The sequence below is a fragment of the Macrobrachium rosenbergii genome, chromosome 18 (genome assembly GCF_040412425.1).
Source record: "Macrobrachium rosenbergii isolate ZJJX-2024 chromosome 18, ASM4041242v1, whole genome shotgun sequence".
Lineage (NCBI taxonomy): Eukaryota > Metazoa > Arthropoda > Malacostraca > Decapoda > Palaemonidae > Macrobrachium > Macrobrachium rosenbergii.
Window position 1 is genome coordinate 1,746,591 of NC_089758.1, and position 18,825 is coordinate 1,765,415.

The following is an 18,825-nucleotide window of genomic DNA, read 5'->3' on the forward strand; positions in this document are numbered from 1 at the left end:
AGAAGGATGCGCAGCTGTCAGCAACATTTGCAGGGGAGAAAATCGTCAGAATTACCATCCCCCTACTGATATTGTGAACAGCCTTCTGCCCTGCTTTGCTAGCGTAACCATCCGCCACCTCTTTTATGGAACGTGGTTACCTTAGACCAAGCAGGTCAGCCTATATAGATAACTTTAGTTTTCAATACCGAATTCTCATAGTGGTCTCAATATGGTTGGGCTCTTTAGCATTTTTTGACAACAAGAGAATAAAATTACATTAAGGACTCGCCTGTGATTAGAAACAATAAACGGGGACATTTTGACATGCATGGGAAACTATTCACCAAAATTATACAGGAGCAATATTATGTAAAACTACATCAAAGATAAGTGGTGGTTCTTCAAAGTGATTAACACTAACCATAGGCCATCGCAACCTGAATCAATCATCAAATCAAAAGCTACAACATCGACTGAAACAAACAGATCTTCTGATAAGATGAACAGGAGGCATTCGCTGTCAAAGTACTTGAAAGTCAAGACCACCATACTTATACTTATGCTCATGATAAGCACAAGTCAAGAGAGCATTAGCATTTCGTTGGACTCACGGCATTGTGTATTTAATGGGCAGTATAGCTGCCTGGGTCGAAGGGGGCACGATGGCCTTTAACTGAACCTGCCGCATTCGCTCCCTTCAGATATATATATATATATATATATATATATATATATATATATATATATATATATATATATATATATATATATATATATATATACAGTATATATATAATTTATATACACAGTATATATATATTTATATATGTGTATATAATATATGTGTATATATATATATATATATATATATATATATATATATATATATATATATATATATATATGAACAAATAAATAAGGAAAAGAACAGAAGCGACAAAATGTCGAACCAACACATCAGGGAATTTACCAGATAAATAACGTCAAAGGAGGCCATAAAAATGAGGAATATAAATTATAGGAAATTATCAACATTTATGAAAGGACGACAAATGCACAGGGGACGAACTTCCCCTCGTCGTAAATCCGCTCTGTCACCTTTCTCCCACTTCAACTTACAAATCCTTTGGAATCCTTCCTCCAACGCCGATTCGCTCTTTTCCCGACACGTCTACTTTGTCCCATATCTTCATGGCTGCTATTTTTCTGCCCTCGCACAATTCGCCTCTTCCGCCCTTTTTTCACGCACCAGATACACCGAGATTTCGTATTTATGGATCAACCACCCCCTCCCCGCATTCTCTCTCTCTCTCTCTCTCTCTCTCTCTCTCTCTCTCTCTCTCTCTCTCTCTCTCCGAAAACATCATGGAGCTGAAAATATCAGAAAGAGCAAGCAGAGGTAGATTAATAGTGCCCAAAACTATACCAGGAAAACTAAAGACATTAATCCACTATGCACCAGCATCGATAATGCAGCGTCTATTCAACGCGTTACCAGTTCATCTGAGGAACATATCAGGAGTGAGCGTAGATGTGTTTAAGAATAAGCTCGACAAATATTTAGGATGCATCCCAGACCATCCAAGATTGGAAGATGCAAAATATACCGGAAGACGCATTAGCAATTCTCTGGTAGACATCAGAGGTGCCTCACACTGAGGGACCTTCTGGGGCAATCCGAACGAACTGTAAGGTTTGTAAGGTGTAAGGTCTCCAGTAGCTGCTTGAAGCTGAATAATATTCTTGTCTTAAAGGATACTCCAGTACAGCTTACGTGACTTTCATAAGAAGCGACGCCTAAAACAAAAAACACGAACAATTACAATGTGTTGTGATTCAGGGCTAGGAAACGGAACAACGGCCATACTGCATTCAGATACGCTCTCGTTTCCTTTTAAAGCAGTGAAAGTCAGAGAAACGGACTAAAACCAATGTTTGCAAATGGAGATGAGCGTATTTGTTTCCGACAGGAGTGGTCTATTATCATTCAAAGTCAACGCCGTCATTCGTTCTCCTCTTGTCTGGTGGCCTGCATTCTATTCGACACACGAACAAAGTGGCCATAAATATATTCGAAAAGAAATCAAAGTCAAAGTCTATATATATAGTATATATATATATATATATATATATATATATATATATATATATATATATATATATATATATATATATATATATAGGTAATCGAAATAACAACAATGCCCTCTTAGCTTCTCGATCGTGACCTCGTTCTGGTACACCGGATGCGGGTTCGAATCTTGTTACGGACGATAGAATTGCTTCATATTCTTCTATTTAGGTCTTAGGCTTTGCATCCAAAAAAGTCTGAAAAAAGTCATTGAAGAAAGTTACATAAGTAGTAAATGTTAATATCTGCATTGTATGTGTATATATATATATATATATATATATATATATATATATATATATATATATATATTATATAAGTATTTATATATATATATATATATTATATATATATATATATATATATATATATATATATATATATATATATATATATATATATATATATATATATATATATATATATATATCTGAACTCTCCTCCAAGACGCCTTGAATAACAAGCATTACGAGAAAGCAATGCCAGGCAAATGCATTCCCGCTGTCGGCCTCAAGCGTTCTTACGCACAGGGCTCTCTTTCACGCCCTTACAAATAACAACGCGAATCACTTTTGCAAAGGATAAATACGAAGGTTATTGTAACTGGCGACCAAATGCGCTATACAACCATATCAAAAGGCGTCGCATGCATGAGTCTATACGCACAATATCCTCTCCAGCTGAAATCAGGAACACACTTTGTTGAAGAACAATCCGAATTCAAGTGATCTCCGACAAGGTCTCAGTGGGAGACCTCGTCAATCACGTTGTAACTAGTTCAGGTATCAAGGAACGATCTTCAAGATTCCCTTTAACTTTCTCCCTAGATTTAATCAAACATTCTAATTACAGTTTTATTGTGCCTTCGCCGCATTTTCTCGATTTTCGCTGAAAGAAATGAAAGAAATGTGGTTGTAAGAAAACCTGAGTGTCAAAATATTAAGAATAAAACATATTGCGTCTCCCCATATTCTTTCTCTACCAGTAACACCGATATTCTTCGCTGTAATATGAAAATTTCCATCCTTGGGAAACCTCTAGGGACCAAGGTCCAAGCTTCGGGACGGTATACAACGACCCTAAAGTTAGGTAGCACCTTCTCCACCCTCTCTTACATTACTGTCATTTTTGTCTGCATGGGTACTAATGATAACAGCGCCACAGCAACCAACTACTCTACAGAGCAAGAACGTCCATTATCCATGATTCTCTTTGTAATAGCTCAGGAACCATTATACAAAATGTTAGAGAGTAAACTGCTTAAGAAAGCTTTCGAACTGCCAAATGGACTGAGAATTAGTATCGCAGGATTTGCAGACGACGACACGACCATTATAGTTGAGTCTGATGAATCAATTAAAGATTGTTTTGGAATAATTAAAGACTATGAAGAGGCAACAAGTGCAAGACTTAATTATCAAAAAACAACTATAACAATAATAGGATTATGGGAAAACAAGGAAGTGTGGCCAGATTTCAGTATAAATGTAATTGTAGGGTCCTTTACGATACTCGGTGTAATTTATGATAACGATTACGAAAAGGCAAGAGAAGTAAATTGGACAGTTATAGAAAACAGTACTGTAAGCAGTACAGGCCAATTGTATTCTAGGAAACTGTCACTATTCCAAAAGTCAATTATAGGAAATTCAAAGGTAAATTCTCTCTCTCTCTCTCTCTCTCTCTCTCTCTCTCTCTCTCTCTCTCTCTCTCTCTCTCTCTCCACATTTAGTGTGTTGTGAGAATAACACACTATGCACGCCAAAAGCCACGCGGATTCACAGGTCATGCTTCCTTCGACAGGTGGGTCCTCCAAGGGCGTCTCACGAGTAAGGGAACATCGAGTACAAGTACAAAAGGCGACTTTAGAGATCCACTTCCTGCTAAACGAAAGACGATGCCGGTTCATATTTATGAATGAATATATAAATGAATGAATAAATAAACAGCTCGCCCTGAAGATGAAACGGCATATATGAATGTCAGATGGACAGGAGTCAATCTCAACTATTAATTCAACTGCATATTTATGATGTCTACCAGTAATCGAAGGCCACTGGAAGGAATTATTCCTGTAGACACTGATCTACGTGAAAGTAAAGTATGTGGAAAAAAGGACAGTTTTCTCTCTCTCTCTCTCTCTCTCTCTCTCTCTCTCTCTCTCTCTCTCTCTCTCTCTCTCTTAGTGTAACACTTACTCAATTATATTCATATAATATACAGTCTTGTAATTAAAAGAACATGTAAGTTTCCTCTGTCCGTCTCTTTAACAGCTAGACGCTGAGTCACTCAGGAGTCAATTTACATTATTCTCGTAATATTTAAGAAAGCATACAAGGTAGCTCTCTCTCTCTCTCTCTCTCTCTCTCTCTCTCTCTCTCTCTCTCTCTCTCTCTCTCTCTCTCTCTCTCGCCAAACTCACAAGCAGATAAAAGGAAACCACGGAAATTTATCGCAAACCTTAGAGCCGGATCATATAAAGTTCGAAACATGGTTGATTTAATTTCTTCACTGGCTATCTGGCATTACAAAAAGGTTTTTCTCCCACACGAAAGAAATTAACCTAAGAATATAGACTGTATAGTAACGACGTGAGAGCAAAGTTTTCATGAAAACGGGAAACAGAAACTATAGAATATTCACGAATCATTGCTCACCCTAAACTTTGACGCCTATCATCCTGTTCATTCTAAATTAACATCTGGCCCGGAGATTAAAGTTATTTTGGATCTAGCGGTGCTCCTCCCAAGAGTGGTACCCTCCCTAGTGTAGTCCCTAAAAGCAAAGTGCTCTACCCACACGCAGCTTTCTCAAAAGGGAAAAGGTAAGAGTAACAGAATCATTCACTTATCAACAGATGAAAACTGACATCCCAACGACGTCAGAGTAATAATATAATATACTGCTTTGCCAAGTTGGATAGTTTCCCCGACTAAAGCTCTCCCAAGAAAGTGCGTTACTTTTCAGTCTAATTCCAGTATCACAACTGGTCCGCCCAAACATAACGTAAGACCTAAGCTTTCAAGAGTAGATAGTGACGTGGAGTCAAAAGGAAAAACCTTCAGGGAAGAGAAACAGCCTCCGGTCACAAAATTCCTCATATTCCCCGAGGTGGATTGGAGAGGATAAAAAACAGGCTTATCTTAGACAGTGGTTCATTAATCTCTTCAATCCGATTATGAATCCTATTATCAGCGGATATCGGCTTTGATCTCTTGCTTTGGGCTGGATAATAGTTCCTGGGTGACTTTGCTTCATTTGGGTAAATGATTACAGAGCACAATTATCTCAAATTACACAATCATACGGTTCTTCATGACTGCAGTTCAAAGACAATAGGTCAGGTTCAAAAGTACAAAATAATGTACAAAATAAGAGAGAACTTTAAATTTGCTGACATATTAATTTGTAAACGGGCACAGCTAATCGGTCTTTTTCGCAAAAGTGAAAAGAGGAAAAAAGAGAAAAAAAATACCATTACCAGTTTTATTATGGTGTGACTTTACACTTTCACAAATCCATTTTTCATCATGGCTTCCCACCTGCACTTATCTCAACCTTTATATACACCCTCAGCTCACTTCCATACCAATCAACTCTCTCAAAAATATTTTCACTCCCAAAAGTTTAACGAATCAAGATCAAGTATCGCTCTACTTGCGCGTTATTGCAAAAGCTTCATGTTCAGTTCTGACAACCACGAACTGCCATCGGCTCCTTTCAACCCTTCGTTGGATGAGTCGGTTGAGCTTCAGACTGTCACTCGATGGGCCGGAGTTCAATTCCCCCCGCCGGCTGATGAGTTAGAGGAATTCATTTCTGGTGATAGAAATTCATTTCTCTCTATAATGTGGTTCGGATTCCACAATAAGCTGTAGGTCCCGTTGCTAAGTAACCAATTGGTTCTTAGCCACATAAAATAAGTCTAATCCTTCGGGCCAGCCCTAGGAGAGCTGTTAATCAGCTCAGTGGTCTGGTAAAACTAAGGTATACTTAAGTTTATCGGCTCCTTTCAAGAAGTGATTAGGTTTGCGCCCCTACAAAGCTTTCGTCAGCCACGATCCGACGGTGCTCTTCCCTAAGCAGATAATTTCCCTAATAAATCGTTGTGACTTTGGAGAAGCGAATCCATAAACTGCACAAAGACAAACGAGGAAACGACAGAAACATTTTCATTCTAACGAAATTACAAGACGGGACTGAGAAATATACCAAATTACAAGACGCACAACAATTCCAGACAAATAGTTTGATCCGGAAGGAGTACATGACAGAAAAAAGCGATAAATTAATAATGACAGGGCGAATTATGTGCCACATTAACCGCGGCCACACCACTCTGCAAGTGTGAGACTTTACCCAGTTGACAACGCTCATTAAAACTTTCACCTGGGGTTAATATCTACGAATGCCTTTCTCTCTCTCTCTCTCTCTCTCTCTCTCTCTCTCTCTCTCTCTCTCTCTCTCTCTCTCTCAATGGCCCTGGGTTAAAGGTTGTGAACAAAACGATGAGAGACAAAGCAAAAGGGTTAAGGTTCATCGAAAAAGAAAGTATTAAAAACCACCTTGCGTCTCAGTCAGTGGCGCGAATTTCTAGTACTTATTTACCCATCCAAGAATTTCAATAAGTGGTGCGTGCGAGTTTGTAAGTTTGATTTTATATTATACACACACACATATATGTATATGTAATGTGTGTGTATATCATTGTTATTTTATAAATACTGAGGTAATCAGTTACTTTTTTTATTTCTAAACATGCTTCGGTGACCTCTGACTCAACTTTAATGTAAACTATGCTGTCAGAATAGATTTTGTGACAGTTGTGAAAAACTTCAATTGGTTACCAGTGTGCCCACAGGAGTTTGCGAGAAACAGAGCGAGCAAGAATGGGAGCAGGGGAGATTGGGAGCAGGGGAGATTCATGGGGAGACTCTGCCTCAGATAATAGGCACCTCATACTATATTTTTCACAATAAAACGCAGAAATGGAGATATGTCTCATTTTAACAGCCACCAATGATAAAAAAGAGAAGTATACCTTAGTTTAACCAGACCACTGAGCTGACTAACAGCTCTCCTAGGGCTGGCCAGAAGGATTAGATTTATTTTACGTGGCGAAGGACCAATTGGACCTAGCAACGGGACCTACAGCTTATTGTGGAATCCGAACCACATTATAGCGAGAAATGAATTTCTATCACCAGAAATAAATTCCTCTAATTCTTCATTGGCCGGTCGGAGACTCGAACGCGGGCCCAGCAGAGTGCTAGCCGAGAACTATACCGACCCGTCCAACGAGGAACTAGCCACCAATGATATATACATATATATATATTATATATATATATATATATATATATATATATATATATATATATATATATATATATATATATATATATATATATATATATATCTGTGTGTGTGTGTTTTTGTGCATGTGTACCCCAAGCTTTTACAGATTCATTACTGGGCCATACTATTATTAAGTAATAAAAATAATGAATAGTGACGATTTCACATCATATTAAATCGCCGCAACTTCTCCCTTACACATCTTCGTCATCCCACAAAATGTGAAGACTTTGAAGGAGAATGTTGTGCTCTTGTGAGATAATAGTACGACAATTTGTCTCCAGGAAAATGGTACAAGGTTGGGTGTAGCTTTCCCTTCGTCGTAAACACCACTCTCAAATCTGTCAAGTTTCATCCACTAGAAACATTTTTAACAAAAAAATTAGTAAGTGAAAAACAAAACTACTTTCCAGTGAATGTGACCTTGATCTCTGGCACAACAGTTCAATGATAACTTAAATAACTTTCTGCAAAATCTCTGACAACACATTACAACTATCTCACGTAGCGTTAGTGAGGAAACCCGATTTTTCACGAAATGTTGGTTTCACTGCTTATAACAGAATTCCACTAATACTCACGCCCGAAATGATGCTGGCAAACAACAAGCTTATATAGTTTAGCAAATGACTTTTCTTGCTATTATCAAAAACACCTAAATAAACGTGCAAGCGAACAGATTAACTCCCATCACAAATGCCTCCGTCAAATCATTCGCCACAATTTGATCTGTTTGGATTTTCAATGTAACGAAAACGAAAGAAGAAAAAATAACCATTTTGTTGCAGCTGGAAAACAAAACTGCCTATCAACTTCCAACGCCTTCGACACTGAACCAGGTGAAGAAAAATAAAGAATAACTAATGAACGAAAGGGCCACGTCTCCTTTTCATTACAAGTGAACAAACACAAGAAAGGAAAAGACGAGGCTGAGAAGCGAGCAAGCAACGTACACAGGATTCTTCTTCTTCTTCCCCTAACCGGAGCAGCAAACGAGGCGCCCCTCCCCTAACGACGAAGAGGAGGGTAGGTAGGAAGAGGAAGGAGCAGGAAGAGAACGAAGGCCCCAAAAGCAGCCAGAAGGAAGACAAAGCAGTGACCGGGAGAGGAATCTGGGCAAACTGGAAATAATCACACACCGCTTAGAGGGTTATAAAACATTATGGGCTGGAAGGCGCGGCGCAAGAGGAAGACGAAGAAGAAGAGCAGCGCGAGGAGGAGGAGGAGGAAGAGGAGGAGAACGGGGCGAAGATGCTCTTCGCCGAAACCTCGTCTCCAGCAACAGTGTCAGCGAGCATCCGAACGCCTCTCATATCTAGCCTTCTATTTCTTTCCCAAACGCGCCTTTCGGGGCATTTGCGAATATGTCTCTAATGCTGACAGTCCCCTGAAATGTATGAATTTCCATCACCATGATACACAATTTCCCCGTTCCTCTTTTTTTCCTTTTTGTATCTTTCTCCTTTCTGTCATATTGCCATTCATTAAAGTTCTCCTTCCTTCTGTCCGTCTTACTTTCCACTTTTGTTTCCTTTAGCCTCTTACAATACTTCCTTTCCTTCCGTTTTCTCTCAGCCCTCAATCTCATTCTTACATGTCAGGTGTTCTCTCTCTCTCTCTCTCTCTCTCTCTCTCTCTCTCTCTCTCTCTCTCTCTCTCTCACCAGCGTTGAGCTTAATAAATAATAGAAAAGAAACAAACAGCTGATGCGGCCACGCCTTCAATCTGCACTCATCATCCAGACTCGAAAACGCAATTAATTCCGACGTCGCCTGACGAGATCATCACTAACGAGCCAATGTCTCGTATCTCACGGCGGCATCAGACCAAAAGCATCACATCAGTCACTTTTAACAAGACGATAATTATTATAACCCAAGGTCGCTGTTCTGAATTCCGCTCTCCTCTAGTGGAAGAAAGTGGCACCTTTCTATTTCATTGATGGAAGCGCGGGTGAAAACAGAAAGTCAGCCCCTTGCACACAAGGAAAATGAGAGAGACATGCTTCCAGTGGGTTCGACTGAAATGGAGGATTCCACGGGAAAAGAAGCTATAAAATGACATGAAGGTGGGGAGATACTGTTTAAACTGTATGTGTTTGTCATCTGTTTATTTGTTATTTGTTATCCGTGGTCAAACTAAACTTGACTACCAAGGAGAACGTTGGATAGAGACAGACGGAGGAGTCCAACAAACGAGGTAACCCAAGTGATTTTGATTTAAAAGGGGCGCATCCAGTCAGATGACAACACCAACGACAATTCGAGATCGGAAGGGACGTCGGGTGCGACATGCCAGTCCCGAGGACAGACAGAATGCACACAACCAACTCGGGAGACGCAGCAGAAGGAAAAGGTATTTCACAGCGCCAATCTCTCCGGCCATGCCTGTCTGTATATGGTCTGCAAACTAGCCATCAATGGGCGACCACCACCACCACCGGTTCTACAACATCTCCCCAAACACCCTCCCTCCCTCATTTCCCCCCTCTGCCCGTTCAGCTCCCTTGTCTCGGTCCCTATCTAGATTCCTCCCTTCATTCAATCCCTGTTGATTGTTAGTGGGACGTCCTTTCTCCCTCCTTCGTTCTCTTCCTTATGCGACGACGTTCATTCATTATTTTCTTCACCGCAATTTCTTCGCAGTCTCGCTGGAATGTCGTGCTTGGTTTGTAGCTTTCCTGCCTGTCTTCTTTTCCTAGCTTACTGCATAGTCCGCCTGTTCCTGATTCCTGTTATATATGTTTGTTTGTTTGTTTACTTAAGTCTCTCTCTTTCTCCCTCCGTTGCACTTTTAATAACTCGGAACTCCTGCATACTCTGCGCCATTTGCTGATACTCCTTCCTTCACCTACAATTACTACTGACATCCCCCACCCCACCCCGCCACCATTTTTCTATCTCCTCTTTGCATACATGCTGCGGCAATTACTGACAACCTTCTCTCTCTCTCTCTCTCTCTCTCTCTCTCTCTCTCTCTCTCTCTCTCTCTCTGTATGCCCAATCATGCTAACCATCTTGGGCATTCGAATGATCTGACCAGCATCTGCGAGAGACCTCACACGCACGTTTCATATTCATGGAGAATCTCCCCATTCTCCCTCACACTTCAAGCAACTACTGTACTCCGTTGAGATTCCATTTTGGTCGTTTAATTTATTCGTGTCTCGGCTCTTCAGTAATTCACTGCTTTGGTTGGAATGTATGATTGGGTGAAATTTTTTGAGACCACAGAAACTGCGACAGCAATTCAGATGCAAGCCAGTCAATAAATCACTTCTCCTCCGCTTCTCGGGGGACTTATTCATTGACGTGACTGTTTTCGTCATCTTCCGGTGTCGCACCATAAGCTCATCGAGTGCAGGTCTTCCTGCGTGTTATGCAGTTCAGCACGCAATGCAAAGACGTCCATTCTCATTTGATTCTACACCTTACCACCCAGGTATCAACAATGCACCAGATGTCACGAAAAGAAAGCGTTACCTTGACCAAACTTTTTTTTAACTTCAATGTAATGTTTTTACAAAAAAAAACTTGTCCACCGTATTTCTCATTCTTACAAAATATGATGACAATAATAATAATAATAATAATAATAATAATAATAATAATAATAATAATAATAATAATAATAAAAATAATAATAATAATAATAATAATAATAATATTATTATTATTATTATTATTATATACTTGCTAGTAGATTCACAATTTCGTGAAAAACAATCTATGTAATAAAATCCACAATTATATAGTAAATATATTACTGTGCAAAATATGTAAAATAAACCAAAGACTTTCGAACACGGTTCAAGTGTTCGAAAGTCTTTGGTTTATTTTACATATTTTACACAGTAATATATTTACTACTATATAATTGTGGATCCAGATTATTACATTATTATTATTATTATTATTATTATTATTATTATTATTATTATTATTATTATTATTATTATTATCCTATTGTATATATGCAGGAGACCCTCTTTTAAACATATTTACTTACACAAGGTTTGCAGTCTCCTCCCAAGAGATAAGAATTGTGTACCAGACTTCAGGAGCATAAAATCAATTCTGCTGAAACAGCATTTACACTGGGCAGTTGTACTCCTCCAGCCCTTTTGCTACTTTGCCTCCCTCTGTGTTGAATAAAGCAATCTTCTATTCCAAACCCTATCTTGATGTTTCCTGATATAACTCTTACAGTCAGAATTAAAGTGCCCATTTCCTCGGTGCCTCTCCTATACAACATGCTGTCATCTTCTGTAGTACTATCTCCATGACAATCATGGCTACTACAAACAGAAGTGGGGATCGTGCATCTCCTTGAAAGATTCCTCTCCTGATGTTGACCTCTGCTATCCTTATTCCAGACTTAACGAGTATTGCACTCCAGTTGTGCACTGTATTCCTGAGGAAACTGAGTGTTCTCTCCGCGCTGTATATTTGTGTATATTTGTAGACAATCTGTTAGCCAGGAGCTATCTTGCAGTCCATCCATGCCATACTCAGGTCGGTTTTCCCTCTCTTGCTGTTCCTCATTATTATTTTTATATGTATATTATCTATCAGTTGTTCTGTCATTCTTGCCTGTAGGGCTCTGAAGTTCTTGAGCCAGTAACCGTAGAGTTTGTAAGTACCAGAGGCTTTCCAGTTTGGGATCATCTTCAGTTGGTTTTTTGTTGTGTTAGTTTAGAGCTCAGAGAACCTTTGCTCTATTCTTCCATTTTCTTCTGCTTGATTTCCAGTAGCCATGCTGCTTGGTTGCAGTGGGTCACTGAGTTACTCCACATGCCTTCCCTAAGTCTTTTTCATGATGAAGCTTCTAGGCTTTTCCTGCAGGTTATTTTAAAGTCTTTGTTCTGAATGGTACCTTTTGATGGCAAAAGTGGAGGAAGATGTCAGGTTCCTTGTATGACTGCAGAATCCAAATAAAGGTTAAAGGAAGAATGTATAAGCCAGTAGCGAGACCAGCATTAATATATGGAGCTGGAACATGGCCAGGAGAAGATTTTGGATGCGGTACAAATGAAAATGCTTAAGATGAATGTGCTTAATGACAAAAATGGACAAGACCCAGAATAAAAGAACGAGGGGAACTACTAAACTCGTAGAACTATCAAAGAAGGCACAGGAAAGAAGAATGCAGTGGTATGGCCCTGTGATGAGAAGAGATGAGAACATACGTAGGGAACAGAATGATGCAGATGGAGGCGCCTGGTGGGAGAGCAAGAGGAAGACCGAAGCAAAGGTGGATGGCTGTTGCTAGAGATCTGAGAACGATAGGTTTGTAAATCTTATATTTTGACAACGATTTTATTTGCTTTTATGTTTGATTGTGTATTTTCTAATGTTTTTTTTTACATTATTAGCAAGGAAAACGAAATAGAGGATTGTATGACCGAGCCAGTTGGGGAAAGTTGTCAGAACTTCGACCCCGCACAGAAGTGGGGAAAGATGCAGAGAAATGAGTTATGCTGGTGCCCTTTATTTCTGTTTATGCCTTCTTTTATGTTGCTCAGGCCTTCCTCCTGCAGCTAATACTCATCATCCCTTTCTTGTCTTGCTATTTCGCAGTGTATTCATGTAAAAATAATCGAAAATGAAAGATATTAGTGTCTAATCCATAGTTTTCGAGATCGCTAAGATGAATAGTGACACTCCCGATGCCATTTAACTCCAATTTCAGCCCCAATGGGATGAGAAAGAGAGTACTACGGCGTTCAGTAACTACAGAGTTTCATCCTGGACCTGTTAATTGTTATGTTTATTTGAGCACTTCTTGCCATCTTTTGTAGTGTACGCAAGTCTGGTTTCATCTTTGTCATTTGTTCTTCAGGAGGCTCTTTTGGACTCTGCTCACTGGGTTGTGTTGTGGTCGTACCCTCAAGAACTCTACAACTAGTTTGCTCTGGCATATGCTAGCTAGGGGATTCGTTTCCGTGATGTCAGTGGTATGGAGACCAGTCTCAGGATTTCGTTGACCTCCTTCGTTCATTCCTCCAGGTTTTTTTGATTGCAGGCTTTTAGAGTGGGTGTCCTTGCCCCTTCTCCAACCGTTTCCATCCAATGTTTAATTTTATCCAGTTGTTCTTTATTATTATTATTATTATTATTATTATTATTATTATTATTATTATTATTATTATTATTATTATTATTACGAAAGGAAGGAAGTTCCTCTCTCCACCACACTACCAAAGAAAATGAATCAAGCAGCGCCGACACCAACAATGTATGAAAAATGCCCGGCCAAAAAAACCTCGTCATGCGGAGAATTCCGATATTGAAAATCAATGGTAGTGGAGCAGAGGAAAAATAATGAGGATGTCCAGCGGGACAGCTCTCAATCTGGAGACTGCACGGGTAATAATTAGTCTGGAAAACGTGCATCATGGAAAACAGAAGAAGAACAAGGACTGCATAACAACAACAATGAGGTTGATGACGTCATAAACATATGGCTTTCAATGCCTGCAACAATCTAAGCGCATGCCAGTGAATAGTGAAGCAAATATCCTTTTCAAAAGTGAATATTGCACATTTTCAAGTAACTTTACGAAAACAGAGAACAGACGTTCTCACGCACACCAAAAAAGATGTTTAGCCAAATGTCATTCCTGAATTCCAAAATTGTCAGAAGAAAATGCTTCACATGTCAACATCAAAATGCTTCACATGTCAACATCATGTTGTGTGGGTATTTACGCGAAATAAAGAAAAAAAAATCCCCTCTGCTGGACGTCCAGGATTTGGTAAGTTTTACCAGATTGGATGCCCCAATAGGAAAACAAACAAGAAAAAAGACACTTGGATTACCATTCTCTCTCTTTTTATCTCACACACAAACAAACAAACACACACACACACACACACACACACACACGCGAGAATCCATAAAGCAAGGCTAATGCGCTAATAAAATCTATACTGCAGAGATGCCCATCGCTGGAGTTCGGAGACCACCTCCCACCTGCCAGCAGACTCTCGCGAGGCAATCGTACAAATATTTCAAGATTCACTTCTGGAGGAGAACCAATATGATATCAGATCATCGCCTCTCTAAGATGAAATTTATAGATCCCATCTCGATGGTGGGTTCTGAGGTGAATTCATAACAATAATTATAGTAATAACTTGATAACCATAACTTATAGGGGAACTGCTTATTGATTAATATTGATAACATTATTATTATTGCAGCAACAAAAACCGTAAGAATAGTAACAATAGTAAGAACAAATTCTGTGCACCGATAAAACACAATTTTACATACTGCTGCCCTTAAATGCCAATATAAGATGCCTTCGAGTCAACTTAGACTTAGCAGTAAGACAGAATATGCAAAAACTCTATTTTCAACATGAGAAAACTGAAGATTTAACTGCCACAATCTTCTTCAAGAAGCGGCCTCACACTCTGCAACCGAAGGCCGGCTGCAGCTCAACGAGAAATTGATCACATGCCCGATTCCCAGCCCCTTCTCTGTATGACACGCAAAAGGCAAGGAAAAAATGACAATCCCCCAGCAAATGATTTCTTAGACGATGGCTAAGGAAACGTACAAATAAAAACATCACTTGAACATGAATTACTGACTGCATGTGAGTGTGAACGTCGAACCTTCCTGAAAACTCGCAGACAAATCCAAGGTGCATTCCTTCGTCCCCAGGAGGCATGTCTCAAATCTCTCCACCTGTGACCTCTTCGCATGAGCCTGACCTTCGTTGTTAGCAACTATGATACAACTACTGACGAGGGTCGACGTCTGAATATAAATCAACAGCCAAACACAACGCAGCGCAGCAACGCTGTTCTTGCATCTGCCATCAAGGTCATCTGTTCCTCGACACTGTGACACCGTGACGTTTAGCCAGAAATCTTCACTGTCCCGGACGCCACTTCAGCACCAAGATAACAGTAAGTTATTCATGGAAGATTTATAGATATATACAATTATAATTCCGAGCAATTAAACACAACGAAAATGGATAAATGAAAATACTGTTAACCAATTTTACAGATAAGTTCCACTATATCAAAAGGTTTATGAATCTCTCTCTCTCTCTCTCTCTAACGTACCCCAACATTCACCTACGGTTTGCCATAAAACATCACCGCCTTAAAAAGACTGAAGTTACAAACATGGCGACCGCTCTATTAGCAGATTTAAATTTGCATAATTCTACCACACACGAACATGAGTGTGTTCTACACGTACACGAGAGAGAGAGAGAGAGAGAGAGAGAGAGAGAGAGAGAGAGAGAGAGAGAGAGAGAGAGAGAGTGAGTTCACACACATAAACACGGCCATCATCGCCAAACATAAACTACAAATATTATATAAAGGAACACAAATAGCCTACTGATGTCTCCCCTTCACCACAAGAACGTTCTCAAGCAAACAAGACTAAAATCTCAACGCAGACAAATCAGACAACGATTTCCAAACACACACATACACAAAATTCGACTATTTCCTCCAGTTTCCACATATAACAAAGCTCTCGGTTAAATTCGCATAATGAAAGTTAAAAAGGAGAATTCTCAAGAGTTCCAACAAAGACTGAAAAGGTTAATACGAATAACTACACATGCGTACAAGTGACGGGAGGAGCAATATTCGAAGAACAATCTCGCTCTGTTCAGAAGAAAGCAATAGTGAAGGAACGCAATAATCGCTAATGACCCGAGAAAACTTACGCCTGATTCAAGGCCCACTTTTTGGAGTCTCGACGCGCAGGACCACAGCCAATTTCGCTCAAGATCAGCGTCATGCGCGCATTGTTATAAAAGCTATACTATCTGAAAAATGTGTTTAGTTATTGGCAAATGATTACATGACTCACTCTCTCTCTCTCTCTCTCTCTCTCTCTCTCTCTCTACACACACATATACACAGAAAGAACTTAATTTTCAGACTTCCTCGCACATTTTGGGTATGCTTATCACTGCAAGCCTATTTCCGAGCGGGAAATAAACTAAAAATCTATTGGTAGGGTCTCTCTCTCTCTCTCTCTCTCTCTCTCTCTCTCTCTCTCTCTATCTCTCTATATCTATATATATATATATATATATATATATATATATATATATATATATATATATATATATATATATATATATATATATATGTATATATTTACATGTATAATATATAAATATATATATATATATGTGACCAAGGGTATGTATATATTTACATGTATATATATATATATATATATATATATATATATATATATATATATATATATAGAGAGAGAGAGAGAGAGAGAGAGAGAGAGAGAGAGAGAGAGAGAGAGAGAGAGAGAGAGAGAGAGAGAGAGAGACATACTTCAGGCCCAATCTACAGAAGTGGAATGAATGAGCTTTCGACGCCACCCCTGGGAAAGGCCTATTTGATGTCACTTTCCATACGTGGACATCCTTCCAGGTGGACATCAAAGACGAGACCTTGAACTAAATGGCAAGGGAACTTCTACAGAAGACTCAGAGCCGTATGCTATGTAAAATTTCTCTCATCCTCAAGGTTACGCCAAAGTCTGACCACAAAAATACGTAAGTAAATGTCAACAATGCCTTTAAGGAATATTAATTAACTATCGTTTTTCCTCGTAATACGCGTACATTTATAAGGAACATAATGGAGAAGACATTAGAATAAGCTTTCGCAATAAAACACCCAAATGGTGAAAAAAGAAAATACCTAACGGCTCTGACCCTGAAAGCATATACGAATCGAGATTCCGTAACTTGCTAATTGACGATTTCTTCTGTCGAAAGTGTGCTTCAACTCCTCACTAGACTGGACAGATCCAATAGACTGATCTGGGGCAGTCTGTCAGTACAGCCGTTTTGTTTAAATGCTGAAAGTTCCGTTCATTACGTCAGTTCTTATCGCATCGTGTTGGCCTTATCCCTCCCTGTTTATGATATTACTTTTATGTAGAAGAAATTCCCTGTTTATGATATTACTTTTATGTAGAAGAAATTCCCTGTTTATGATATTACTTTTATGTAGAATAAATTCCCTGTTTATGATATTACTTTTATGTAGAAGAAATTCCCTGTTTATGATATTACTTTTATGCAGAAGAAATTCCATCTTGTTTTCACCCCTCGGCGACCATTTTCTCTCTGATGCAAAGGAGCTTCTCCAACTCTCTCCAACAGGTACTACAGTACTTCGGCCAGTGTTCCATTTAGCTAAGGAAAGTAGTCCCTCCTCGTCGTCAAACACGACCTCTTATTCAGCTCAACCCAACACTGCAAACATTTACACTGAGGAAACTGACATTTAACTCTTGGTTGGCAGGATTCGGTGATATCTTCTTTCCCTTGCATATCAAGCTCTCTTCTTTATCCAAGCCGCCCCCCCAAAACCCAAAACCTTTCCCTCCAGACTTACATTAGTTGGCTGTCCAAAAGCGCTAGTTTCCTTCTCCAAATGGATGAAGAATCTCAGAGAAGAAAATATAATAGTGAAAAGCGTTGGTCGTATTTTAGGGTTTCATTTTCTTAATAAACAATGGACATACAGAACACTCAGAGACGGTAATACATCAGGGAAACAGTATCGTATCAGCTGTCAAACGTAAAAGTATGGAAATACAGTGACAAAGCACAAGGGAAGAAAAAGGTAAGACGTTCAGAAATTGAACAGAACTTGACTTTACGTATGTATATAAAAAAAAAAGTATACCTTAGTTTAACCAGACAACTCAGCTGATTAACAGCTCTCCTAGGGCTGACCCGAAGGATTAGACTTATTTTACGTGGCTAAGAACCAACTGGTTACCTAGCAACGGGACGTACGGCTTATTGTGGAATCCGAACCACATTATACCGAGAAATGAATTTCTATCACCAGAAATAAATTCCTCTAATTCTTCATTGGCCGGCCGGAGACTTACGTATGTATACAATCATTCAAATACTGTATTTAAAAACGCAGCTGGCTTTGGTGAACAACATACCATTACACGAGGCAGCCAGCCAGAAGAAGAAAAATAAGAAAAGGTGCAGTTCCAGAACGCAGGAAATTTGCTCCATGGTAATGGCGAGCACAATAAGATGATCATTACTCATGCTTAGTTGATGAATGAAAGCGCACAAGACGAAGGAATTTAATAGTCCCTCGTTCATCACAACCAAGGATGCGAAAGCATCCAGAATTCGAGCACTTTTTAGTTTTCTGAAAAGAAAACTATTATGCCGGCTTTGTCTGTCTGTCCGCACTTTTTCTGTCCGCCCTCAGATCTTCAAAACTACTGAGGCTAGAGGGCTCAAAACTGGTATGTTGATCATCCACCCTCCAATCACCAAACATACGAAATTGCAGCCCCCAAGC

The 18,825-nt window shown here is 39.3% G+C and overlaps 1 protein-coding gene across 4 annotated transcripts in view; it reads right to left on the bottom strand.

Moving 5' to 3' along the window:
- Positions 1-18,825, bottom strand: part of LOC136848015 (serine-rich adhesin for platelets-like) — a 402,233-nt gene that overhangs the window by 311,642 nt on the left and 71,766 nt on the right. The gene's annotated exons all lie outside the window — the stretch shown is intronic.